Source organism: Panthera tigris, chromosome D1 (assembly GCF_018350195.1).
Source record: "Panthera tigris isolate Pti1 chromosome D1, P.tigris_Pti1_mat1.1, whole genome shotgun sequence".
Classification (NCBI taxonomy): domain Eukaryota; kingdom Metazoa; phylum Chordata; class Mammalia; order Carnivora; family Felidae; genus Panthera; species Panthera tigris.
The window spans coordinates 32,346,365-32,358,781 of NC_056669.1; the positions used below are offsets into that span (position 1 = coordinate 32,346,365).

Below are 12,417 nucleotides of genomic sequence, written 5' to 3' on the forward strand. Positions count from 1 at the left end.
ACTGAAATATAGAATTTATATAAGTTCATATGTGATGAAAGAGAAATCAAAAGATATGTTTCAAGTCCAAGTTTAAACATATGTGTGATTCAAATCACAAAATTGAATCTAAATTCCTTCTGTTTTGTCTCACTCCAAAGAGTGTCATGAAGATTAAATGAGACTCTGTGTATATGATTGTTTATGTGTGTGTAAGCACTACAAATCACTGTAGATATAGAGTAAATTATTGTAAATATAGCAGTAATAATACAATTTTAAAATAAATGACAAGAAATTGGATTTACATGAATAAAGTAATTGGGATTGTTTACTCTGGAGGACTTCTCTTCCTTCTTCTTAATAGAGGATGTTGCCCAGAATCCTATCTAGAATTCCACCCAATCTTGCTCTCTTCTTCTCTTGTTCAGCTTACATGTTTCCCCTGAGCTCAAGACCCATACTTCCAGGAGCTTATTGAATATATCCATAAGTATATAATCAAACTAATTTCATTATCTTTCTCCCAGGCTATCTCTCCCCATGTAGTCCTACTCTTAATGAATAGAATTGTCATCTACTCAATTTCTCAAGTTCCAAATCTTGTACTTTTCCCAATCACTCAAATCCTCCATCAGTTTGAAAGTACTTACTGTACACTTAGTGCTTAATGGCATGATATAGTCTTGGCTCTGCCATCTACTAGCAGTGAGACATCAACAAAAATCATTTAACCTCTCTGTACCCCACTTAACCAACTGAGCCACCCAGGCACTCCATGTAATCTTTTTTTATAAGAAAAAAATTTATTTCACATTCACTTATTTCTCTTTTTTATTACTTTTTATTTTCATTCCAGTATAGTTAACATAAAGTGTTATATTAGCTTGAGATGTACAATATGGTGATTCAATCATTCTATACATCCCCCAGGGCCCATCGTGACAAGTGCACTCCTTAAACCCATCACTTCTATCACCCATTCCCCCACCCACCTCCCCTCTGATAACCATCAGTTTGTTCTCTATATTTAAGGGTCTCTTCATTGGTTTGTCTTTTTTTCTGTCCTTATTTTTTCTTTTCTTATTTGTTTTGCATCTTAAATTCCACATAGGAGTGAAATCATATAGTATTTGTCTTACTGATTTATTTCACTTAGCATTATAGTATCTAGCTCCATCTATGTCATTGTAAATGGCAAGATTTCATTCTTTTTATGATTTAATAATATTCCATTGTGTGTGTGTGTGTGTGTGTGTGTGTGTGTGTGTGTGTATACCACTTTTGCTTTATCCACTCATCTACCAATGGATATTTGGACTTCTTCCATAATTTGGCTATTGTAAATAATGCTTCTATAAACATAGGGGTGCATATATTCCTTTGACTTAGACTTTTTGTACTTTTTGGGTTAATATATAGTAGTGTGATTACTGGATCTTAGGATGATTCTACTTTTAAATTGTGGAGGAACCTCTATAGTGGTTTCTAAAGTGGCTGCACCAGTTTGCATTCCCACTGACAGTTCAAGAGCGATCTTTTTCTCCACATCCTCAACAACACTTGTGATTCTTGTATTTTTTATTCTAGCCATTCTCACAGGTGTTGAGGTGATATATTGTTGTTTTGATTTGTATTTTCCTAATGATGAGTGATTTTGAACATCTTTCCATGTGTCTGTTGGTCATCTGGATGTCTTCTTTGGAGCTGTCTCTTACTGTTTGTTGCCCATTTTTAATTGGATAATTTGGATTTAGGGTGTTGAGTTTTATAAGTTCTTTGTATATTTTTGATACCAACCCTTTATCAGATATGTTATTTGCAAGTGTCTTCTCCCATTCAGTAGGATGCCCTTAAGTTTTGTTGATTGTTTCCTTCACTGTGCAGAAGCTTTTATTTGGATGTAGTGTCAATAGTTTATTTTTGATTTTGTTTCCCTTGCTTCAGATGACAGATCTAGAAAAATATTTCTATGGCCAACTCCAGAAAGAAAAACTACTACCTGTATTCTCTTCTAAGATTTTGATAGTTTTAGGTCTCACATTCAGGTCTTTAATGCATTTTGAATCTATTTTTGTGTATGGTGTAAGGAAGTGGTCTAGTTTCATTCTTTTGCATGTTGTTTTCCAGTTTTCCCAGAACCATTTATTGAAGAGGCTACTTATTGATGTACTTAGATTCCTTTCTCTTTACTTTTTGCATATCTATTACTGGTTTTTGATTTGTGGTTATCATGAGGTTTGTATATAATAAATTCTGCATATAGAAGTCTATATTAAGTTGATGATCACTTATGTTTGAACTCATTCTTAATTCATTCCCCTACTTCCCCGTGTTTTAGATACATCCTTTTATTTTGTGAATCCCTTGACTGGTTTTTACAGATATTTTTCATACTGTTATTTATCATATTTCCTTTCGCTCAAATCAAAGAGTCCCCTTTAATATTTCTTGTAGAGCAGGTTTAGTGGTCATGAACTCCTTTAGTGTTTCTTTGTCTGAGAAACTCTTTATCACTCCTTCTATGCTGAATGATAGCCTTGCTGGATAGAGTATTCTTGGCTCAAGATTTTTCCAGTTCAGCACCCAATGGCTTGTATCATGCTATTCCCTTGTGACCTGAAAAGTGTCTGCTGAAAAATCTGCTCATAGCCTTATGGGGTTTCCCTTGTATATAACTTTTCTTTCCTGTTCCTGTTTCTAATTTTTTTTCTTTATCACATTTTTTGCCATTTTCATTACTATGTGTCTTGGGTGGACCTTCCTGGGTTGAATTTGTTGTGAAATCTCTGTGCTTCCTGGATCTGGATACTTGTTTCCTTCTTCATATTAGGGAAGGTTTTTTTGCTATTATTTCTTCAATAAATTTTCTGTCCCTCTTTCTCTCTCTTCTCCCAGAATCCCTATAGCATAACACGTATGTTATTATGTTTGATGGAATCACTGATTTCCCTAACTATATTCTTGTTTTATATAATTATTTTTTCCTTCATTTGCTCAGCTTGATTAATTTCCATTATTCTGTCTTCAAGGTCATTAATTCATTCCTCTGCTTCCTCTAAGTTGCTGTTTATTCCATCAAGTGTATTTTTTATTTCATTTATTATGTTCTTCATCTCTGATTAGTTGTTCTTTGTTTTCCACCACTTCGTTAAGGGTCTCACTGATGTTTCCCACTCTTTTCTCAAGTCCTGTGAGTATCTTTATAATCATCACTTTAAATTATCTATCAGGCACATTACTTATATCTTTTCATTTAGGTGTCTTGATGTGGTTTGTCCTACTCTTTCATTTGGGATATGTTCTTCTGTCTCTTCATTTTGTCTAACTCTGTATTTGTTTCTCTGTGTTAGGGAAGACAGCTACATCTTCTGCACTGGAAAGGAGAGGCCTTATGAAGAAAAGTTCCTGAACTCTTCCACGTAGTCACCCCTATTCACAAGAACTGAAGCTTCAAAGGTGTCTCCTATGTGTGATTCATGTGCCTTGCTTTTGTAAATGACCTGTTTTTTTCTTCATTCCAGTCACAATGGCTCTCTCTGCTTATTGTTGGCAGCATTTGGTCCCTGTGGTGTTAGTGGACCAGTCTGGGAATGCTATGGGCTTGAGTTGAGTCAGATCAGGTATTTGCCAGAGATGCAGTAGCACTAAATTTCAGGGTACTTTCCCTGTAATATCCCTGAAAAGCTTTCATTGGTGGGTGGGGGCTGCAGTCAGATCAGTTCTCTGCCCATTACTGGGGCCTCTGTCTGAGTTTTGTGTTTGGTTATATTTCCTTCCTCCAGGGCAGGAGTCACTTTTGAGGGTCTATTTGCACACTGCCAGGCTTATGACACCACACTTTATGGGCTCTGGCTAAGAGTGTATTGGAGAAGGCAGAACTCTCAAAGCACAGTCTGGTGGCTGTGTGGTGGGGCAGGAGTGCTAGCAAGCTTTGAGTGCCAAGGGATAGGCCTTGCACCAATGGAACTGAAGCGGCCCATCTGGTTCTGTGACAGGGCAGTAGTATTAGCAAGCTTAGTGCACCCCTAGTCCTCTGGGGGAGGGACATGCAGCACTGGATTGAGGCTTCCCACTGAAAGGGTGGATTGGTTGAAGCACAGAGTGTGTGGGTAGGGTGGCAGTGCTAGCAACTTAGGTAGCCAATCCTCAGATGCCCATGTATTTACACTGGGGGGTGGGGTAGGGAAATGGTGCCTTCCAGTTCCTTTGTTCCTGGAGGAGTTCCCTGGCAATATCTGTTCTTCTAGGACAGGCTCGGAGAAGAATAAATAACTCTCCCTTCTGTATCCCCCAGGCACCTTTCAAATGGCTACTTATATACTGTATCTCCAGGGGCTGTTTGTTGTTGTGTCTTTTAAGGGCAGGGACTCAGTTTACTCTCATCCTTATGACTCCTATAGCCACACCTAGTGATTTTTTTTTTTAATTTCTGCTTTTAAATCCCATCGGTTGTAAGAATTCATGAAATTTGGCCCCTCTGATTTTTAAAGCCAAATGTTATGAGAATTCATCTCCCCCTTATGGGTCCCCTGTGTAAGGGTCTATTTCTCTTCCATCTCTGGGTGCATGGCATCCTGAGGGCCCATGAGACATCTTGCCCCACAGAAAGTCTTATGAGTCCATTTATTTCCCAATCACGTCTTTGCCCTTCCTACATTTTTTCATGTGGCCTCTTCTCTACATTTAGTTGTGGAGTTTATTCTGCCAGTCTTTGGGTCATTTTCTGAGTTATTTGCACTACTGTGAGTGCTCTCTAGTTGTATCTGTGGGATGTGGAGACCTTAGGGTCCTCCTGCTCTGCCATCTTCCCCCTCTCCCTTATATGTAATCTTCTGCTTAACACAACTCAGTTAAAATTCAGTTGTATCAGAACACCAGAACTTGAATTATAATGATTTTGAGTTTCAAAATGAAGGTAGTATGAGAATCTGTTTAAACATTAACTGAGATCAATTAATCTTCTAGGCTTCAAGTCAATTTCTCAAAATGAGACTTTCCTTTTTACTTATCTTAAGTGATTCATCAAAGTATTACTCAGAATTTATAACAGAAAAGCCAAGAAATGTTTTTAGAAGCTTCACATGTTTAGACATATCTGAATCTATCTATCTATCATCTATCTAATCTATATTTTTGTATATCTGAACACATAAGGTGTTTCCATATGTCAATGCCTTCATAACACATTATTTACTTTGCCTAGTCAGTTCATTCTTTCCCTCTTCACCTGACAACATTTTAGTCATCCTTCAAATCCAGTTCAAATATGCAGTTAACTTTTAAAATACATGTGGCAGTAGCTTATTGATATTATTTAACAAAGTAATTTATTTTGTTTGATTATTTAACAAAATAAATCTCTGAGAGTAGGGAGAAAGAGAAAGACAGAGGGACAAAGAAGGAGGAAGTAGAAGAGAATGGGAAAGAGAGAAAGCAAGCAATCTTCTTTAAAGTTTAAGAGCTTAAACACCTAGATCAATGAATTTTACCATGCTAAACTGTATTTTGTTAAAAAGAAAATACAGTATTATGGAGATGACTACATAGGAGCTGGACTGGATGTACAATTCCAAGTTTAATATGCTATGATTGGAAGCTGGACTTTGAAGCTCAATGATCTGTAGGAGAAGAATCTAGGGCCTGACATTTATGAATTGTGGAAGCTCAAGAAACTCACATCATATCTCTCCATTTTAGTTTCCTTAAACTTAAAATAGCATTCATATGGACCTCTTTTTACATGATTGAAGGTTAAATTAGACAATAAATGTGAAAGGGTAGTCTATGTAATACTGGATGCAAAATGGTTAAGAAATAGTCAGTGGGAGATATTTAATAATGTTAACCAGGAAGTGCCATGACATTCAGACTTTTCTGGAATTAGGAGCTATCTATTTTCAATTTTAACTTCAATAATGAAGTTACTTTTCCCACAAAAAAATATCCCAGGCAGAACGCAGAATACAGAATGCTGATCAATTGGAATGCACAGAGCACTCATGTCAGACAGTATAATGTGGAACAAGCATAAAAAGGCCGTTTCTGAATAATTAATGCCAGATATGCAGAGTGGAATGAAGAAAGCAAATTTTTCCTGTTGATAAAATGAATAAGGTTTTTTAAAATGAAATTGGAAAATATGCAGAAGCTCAGAATGAGTTCTTTGGAAAACAAAATCTATAACAAAACATAACTGTCCTAGCACAAATACTAAATAATTATTCAACCTGCATTTACTGAACTCCAATTGGTACAAGACTTTGCTATACTAATGGGAAAGACACAAGACACTTGTGGCCAAGGCAAGCCTGGAATATACAAAAAAGAAATGACAGAATCTGAATAACAAGAAAAAAAAAGATTGGATCCATATATCTTCTAATATGTTAGATACAACCACTTCAGTTAGACATAGCTTGCTCATGGAGATAGAAATTAACACCAACATAGTTTGTTATATATAATTTACTTTTTAATTGTCTGGTAATAGTCTGACTAGTGTTGAAACAGTCCTTTTTGATCCTTTTTCGCCTTTTCCACAAAGTTCAAAGTGCAAAAATCTCCTCAAGTATTGTTATGTATTGCTCTCTGAACTAAATATTCACTATATATCTATTACAGTAACATTTTTGGTATCCAGAATAGACCCACAAGCTAAGAAATGTACAGTTAAAGAATATGGTCTGGGAAAGAAATTCTCATAACAGCAGTGTGAAGGTCCTTCATGCAATTTGGAGAAAAATATAAATTATCAAGGAATATTAATTAGCCTCATTCATTCACATCTCTTCTATTACTATAGATCATATATTTTGTCCCAATTCCCAAGTTCCTTAGAGCGAGATAAATAATGGCTTAATACAAAGTTTCTAACATAGGCTGTATATAATTGACTAAAGATTGAAAAATATTTCTACCAGAATCTGGGCCCAAAAGATGTGGTTAAGAAAACAATTTGGAAGTTTCTTTGTAGCATGGCTGAAATCACTCATAGAACACCATGACCCAGGGCATTGAAAGACATAAATACTTTAGGCAATTCCTGTTTTAAAAATATCACCAGTCTGTTTGGTTTGAAGAAGTTGCTGTTCTAACCCTTCTTCATACATATAAATAGCACAGAAAAATAAAAGATTGCAAGTAAATTAGAAGAAGGCCCAAATGACCTTTAATATAATATTATGTGCCCAAACCACAAGGTGTTTAAATTAGTAGCTTAAAATGTTCCATTTGACACATATCATGGGAAGTAAAATCTTTTTTTTTTCTTACTTGCTTCAGCTACATTCCTCCAAATTCTTGACCAGCTGAACTGTTTGTTCCAGGTCATCAAATCCCTTAATAATTTAAATTCCCAAATCAGACTTACAAAGGATATGGCTAGGTACATACTGCTGTCGGTTCACTTAGCAGGAAAAGAATGCTACACATATATACTTGTATGTACACAATTTCCTTCAGAAGCATGCAGTAAGTTAATATTTCCACAAAGTTAAGTATAAATAGGAATTTCACTATGTAAACCAACATATGACACCTATGTCAAAGCCTGGTTTAATTTTCAAAGTCTAAGTTCTTTACAGTCTTTTCCAGGTGAGGCCAAGCTGTATCATCTCCCCTCAGTTCTCTGGAAGGCACATGGCTTTTCACCTCCACAAGCCTTAGATAAAATTACATAAGCCAGGCTTTCTCAAAATGAAATAAAAATAATCAGTTCTATAAGATGTGAGCTGTTGTCACTCAGCAGGGAAAAGAGCTCATGGCCAAACTGGGCAATAGTTAGCTCAATAAAGCTAAATAGGTTTTCATTTCTTGTTTGCTGATTGGTAGGTTTTCTCACAAATGTTAATGCTCGTTTTTCATAATGCTATTGCACACTGTAAAAGGAAATAGGTGAAGAATCAATGTTAAATGTGGTGTAGCCTTTCCCAAAGTTATTTGAACATCTCATGGGAGTGGTGTTATGAAGCAAACCTGGTTGGAAAATACTTCCTCTTTGCAGGAAGCACCTCTCAGTCTTTCCCTTTGGGAATCTTTTAACCTAACCCCACTTCCCCAAATATCATTCCTCCTACAACTCCAACAGGTTCTCTGTGCCCTCATGCTGTTCTGGACATTCCTATTAGGAAAAGCTAATTCTCCTCCAAATGTAGGCAATTATTAAACTTAACTCTCTGAAGATAGAGCCTGCTGGCCTTGGCCCTGAGCTCAGTGCAATTTTTATTAATGCTGTATGTCCTGCCCAGCTACTGACTCTGTGTACCATGCCCCTGGCTGCCACCATGCTTGGGGGTGATCACCTACAATTAGCGACTTTTAGTACAAATTTTACTAACACCATGTGTGTGGTCTGCCACACACATACACCAAAAGTCCCTGGCCACCACTACCACCCCAGTGTGCTATGGCCCTAACAGTCACCTGGCTGTGGGAGATCTGGCCTAGGCTTAATGCAAATTTATCTAACACCACAGACCTGCCCAGAGCCCTTCTGCTGCCATGTCTCCCTCCCCCAGCAGGCCTGTCTGGATCTCACTAATATTACAGAGATCAAGCACAGCACACAACAGGCAAACTCAGTGGAGATGTCTGGACAGAAAGGAAAAGTGACTCAGACATGGTAGCAGGATGCAAGCAATGTACACAGGAGACTCCTCTGAAGTATCAGGTTCTGGTGAACAAGGGATACTGCATTACAGGAACTACAGGATCTCCTTTTCATAAAGCAACTACTTTCAAGAGCAGAAGACATAGCTAACTTTCTCAACACACAAAAACAGACACAGAGAAGTAGACAAACTAAGGATACAGAGATATATATCCCAAATGTAAGAACAAGAAAAAATTACAGCAGGAAATCTAAGTGAAAGAGAAATAATTAATATGTCTGATATATAATTTAAAGTAGTTATCATCAAGATACTCACTGTACTTCAGACAAGAGTAGAGGACATCAGTGAGACCCTGTACAAAGAGATAAAAAACAACATGTCAGAGATGAATAACTCAATAAATGAAATTAAAGATGCGATAGAATAAACATTAGTCTACAGGAAGCAGAGGAATGTGTCAGTGACTTGGAGGATACAGTAATGGAAGCAAATAAAGTTGAAAAGGTGAGAGACTAATACTGTATAATGATAATAGACTTAGAGAACTCAGTGACTCCATTAAGTATGCAAACATACCCATTATAGGGATCCCAGAAAGAGAAGTGAGAGAAAAGGGACAGAAAATATATTTAAATAAATAATAGCTGAAAATTTCCAAAATCTGGGGAGAGAAACAGAGATCCAGATGCAGGAGGCACAAAGATCCCCCAACAAATTCAATACAAGAAGGTCCACACCAAGACACATAGTAATTAAAATGGCAAAAAGTAGAGATAAAGAAATGATTTTAAAGATTGCAAGAGAAGACACTTACATACAAAGGAAATTCCCTAAGGCTATGAGCTGATTTTTCAGCATAAACTATGCAGTCCACAAGGGAGTGGCATGATGTATTCGAAATGTTGAAAGGGAAAAATCTGCAGCCAAGAATACTTTACACAGCAAGGCTGTCATTCATAATAGAAGAAAAGATAAAATTTCCCAGAAAAACAAAAGCTAAAAGAATTCAGGAACACTAAACTCTTCAAGAAATGTTAAGGGAAACTCTGTGAATGGAAAATAAAGACCATAAGTAAAGTAAGAAAAATAGAAAGCACAAATTAAAAGGTTGTAAAAGATGATGCCAAATATCTTATATGTGGAGGGAAGTGGAGTAAAGAATGAATTCAAACTTAAGCTGCCATCAGCTTAATATAGAGTGCTCTATGTAGATGTTATATATAAACCAACTGGTAAATACAAATCAAAAACTATAACAGATATGCAAAAATTGAAGAGTAAGAAACCCAACTTTGGTAAGATAACTTACCAAAGAAAACCAGTAAACAGCAAAAGAAGAAAAGGCATCCAAATTGGCAAGGAGGAAGTAAAGTTTCACTATTTGCAGATGTCATGATACTGTGTACAGAAAACCCTAAAGGCTCCATGAAAAAACTACTAGAATTCATAAATGAATTCAGAAAAGTTGCAGGATACAAAATCAATGTCCAGAAATCTGCATTTTTATACACTAATAATGAAGCAGCAGAAAGATAAATCAATAATCCCATTTAAAATTGCTCCAAAAATATGGGAATGCAATTTGGGGCAGCCACTCTGCAAAACAGTATGGAGGTTCCTCAAAAAACTAAAAATAGAACTACCCTATGACTCAGCAATTTCACTACTAGGCATTTACCCATGGGATACCGGTGTGCTGTTTCCAAGGGACACATGCACCCCCATGTTTATAGCAGCACCATCAACAATAGCCAAAGTATGGAAAGAGCCCAAATGTCCATCAGTGGATGAGTGGATAAAGAAATGGTATATATATACAATGGAGTATTACTCAGGAATCAGAAAGAATGAAATCTTGCCATTTGCAACTACGCGGATGGAACTGGAGGGTATTATGCTAAGTGAAATTAGTCAGTCAGAGAAAGACAAAAATCATATGACTTCACTCATATGAAGACTTTAAGAGACAAAACAGATGAACATAAGGGAAGGGAAACAAAAATAATATAAAACCAGGGTGGGAGACAAAACAGAAGAGACTCATAAATACGGAGAACAAACTGAGGGTTACTGAAGGGAGTATGGGAGTATGCATAGCCAAGGGCTAATTCAACCATATGCCATGAGAGATGTCCCTAACACTGATGGCATAAGAATATATGAGCAAAATAGAAGCGACAGAGCTGAGGGCGGAGGTGCTTGTGCATGCAGCTGCCTGGGACTCAGAGTCGGCTGTCTCCCTTTTACAGCCGCCTTTTACAGTGTTGTGGTTTTTAAAGTGGTTTCTCTTGGGCTGTGCTCTTTGGCGTGCCTCTCTGCTTGGCCCCTGTTAGCGAATGGGACTCTAACTCTCCTCAGCCGGCAACCCAGGCTGTGAGCCCAGAATGGCAGACGTCTGCAATCAACGTTGGGGGTGGGGTTCGTGTCTGAACTGCGCTAGTCCTGGCCTTTCCAGCTCCTCGACCTGCTTGTGGAAGTGAACGAAGACGCCTCGAAAGGGGCTAGCCCCGCTAAAGCGAGGGAGTCTGCCACCATCCTGTGCCTTTGGTGGAGACATGAACGCAGGCAGGGAAAGCTTTTTAGCGACGAGCAGGAGAGGCCTTTGATGAGCCTTGGATGCACTTTGGCGAGTATGGATGTTGGGGACGGGCTAACTAAGCGGGTCATCCTGTCTGGGATGGCTTAGGGAGTATTTTGGCTTTCTCCGGTTGGCCCTAAGTGGGCCAGGGACAAAAATATACTTAAGCCGGCAGTTAGTGACCAAGTCTTGAATGTGGGGGCCTGTAGCTGGAGAGGTTGTGGGTCTGCTCTATTACATAAGGTGGGTCTGCCGGTTGTTGTGTATGCAGTCTCACTGCGTGGTAGGGCTCAGAGTCTGAGATACTCCACCTGCTGACCTACCACAGGAACCTTCCCAGGCAGGCCTGCTGGCGACAGCCACTCTGGCCCTGCTTGAATGTCAAAAGCTCCTGAATTGTTCCCTCGTGTCTGAATTGTTCCCTCATGTCTGGGGGTAATCCTGTGACCAGCTGTCCTCGCTTGGACTCTTGTAGGGCTAACCTCATTGGTTGCTTTATCCAACAGCCATCATCTTCTTACTTGTGTATTTCATACTTGTTAACATGACCCTGCAATTTGTAGATTCTTCCAGGAAGTCTGGAATCTGACTTCCAAAAGGATAGTCTTGATGGAATGGGCTCGTGCCTCTTGCTGTGTTACTGAATTAGACAAAAGCCTTCTGGCCAAGGAGAAATGACAGGTCTGCAGGGCGCTTCTGGGGAAGCTCCCTCTCAGTAATTGACATAGACCCTAGTGTGTCTCCTTTTATTGTCTCTGAACAGTGTTGTCTGCACATTATGTGTAGAACAGTACTGCCATGCCAGCACCTTGAAGAGACCAGCCCAAGGGGCAAAGTCAACATGCTGAGAATGGCAGAGCAGAAAGATCTAAAGAACCAGAGTTACCGAATCAACTAATATTGCCTGTGCCCATCTTGGGACTTTTCCTTATAAACGACCTTGTTTGTTTTTATTATGGAAAACTTCAAACATATAGTGTGATGAAAACCCATTCTTCCCTCCATGCATTTACTCAACTTCATTTACCCACCTCATTCTGTTTTTTTAAATTCATCCCCACTTGCTCCCAGCCTCCACTGGATTGTTTGGAAGCAAATTCCATATCATTTCACTCTTAAATACCTAAGATTATCTGTAAAAGAAAATGATTTTTGGCAGAATAGGAAAATCCATAGAGAAAGTAAATTAGTGGTTGCCTAGGACTGGGGAAGTCTGAGGGGAAATGAGTGACTGCTAAATGGATA

The 12,417-nt window shown here is 38.2% G+C and overlaps 1 long non-coding RNA gene across 1 annotated transcript in view; it reads right to left on the bottom strand.

The window, feature by feature from the left end:
• Positions 1-8,909: 8,909 nt before the first annotated feature.
• The window catches only part of LOC122230946, a 38,136-nt gene continuing 34,628 nt past the window's right edge, over positions 8,910-12,417 (bottom strand). The window contains exon 3 of the long non-coding RNA XR_006207969.1: positions 8,910-8,946. This is a non-coding gene — a long non-coding RNA (uncharacterized LOC122230946). The remainder of the gene's footprint in view (positions 8,947-12,417) is intronic.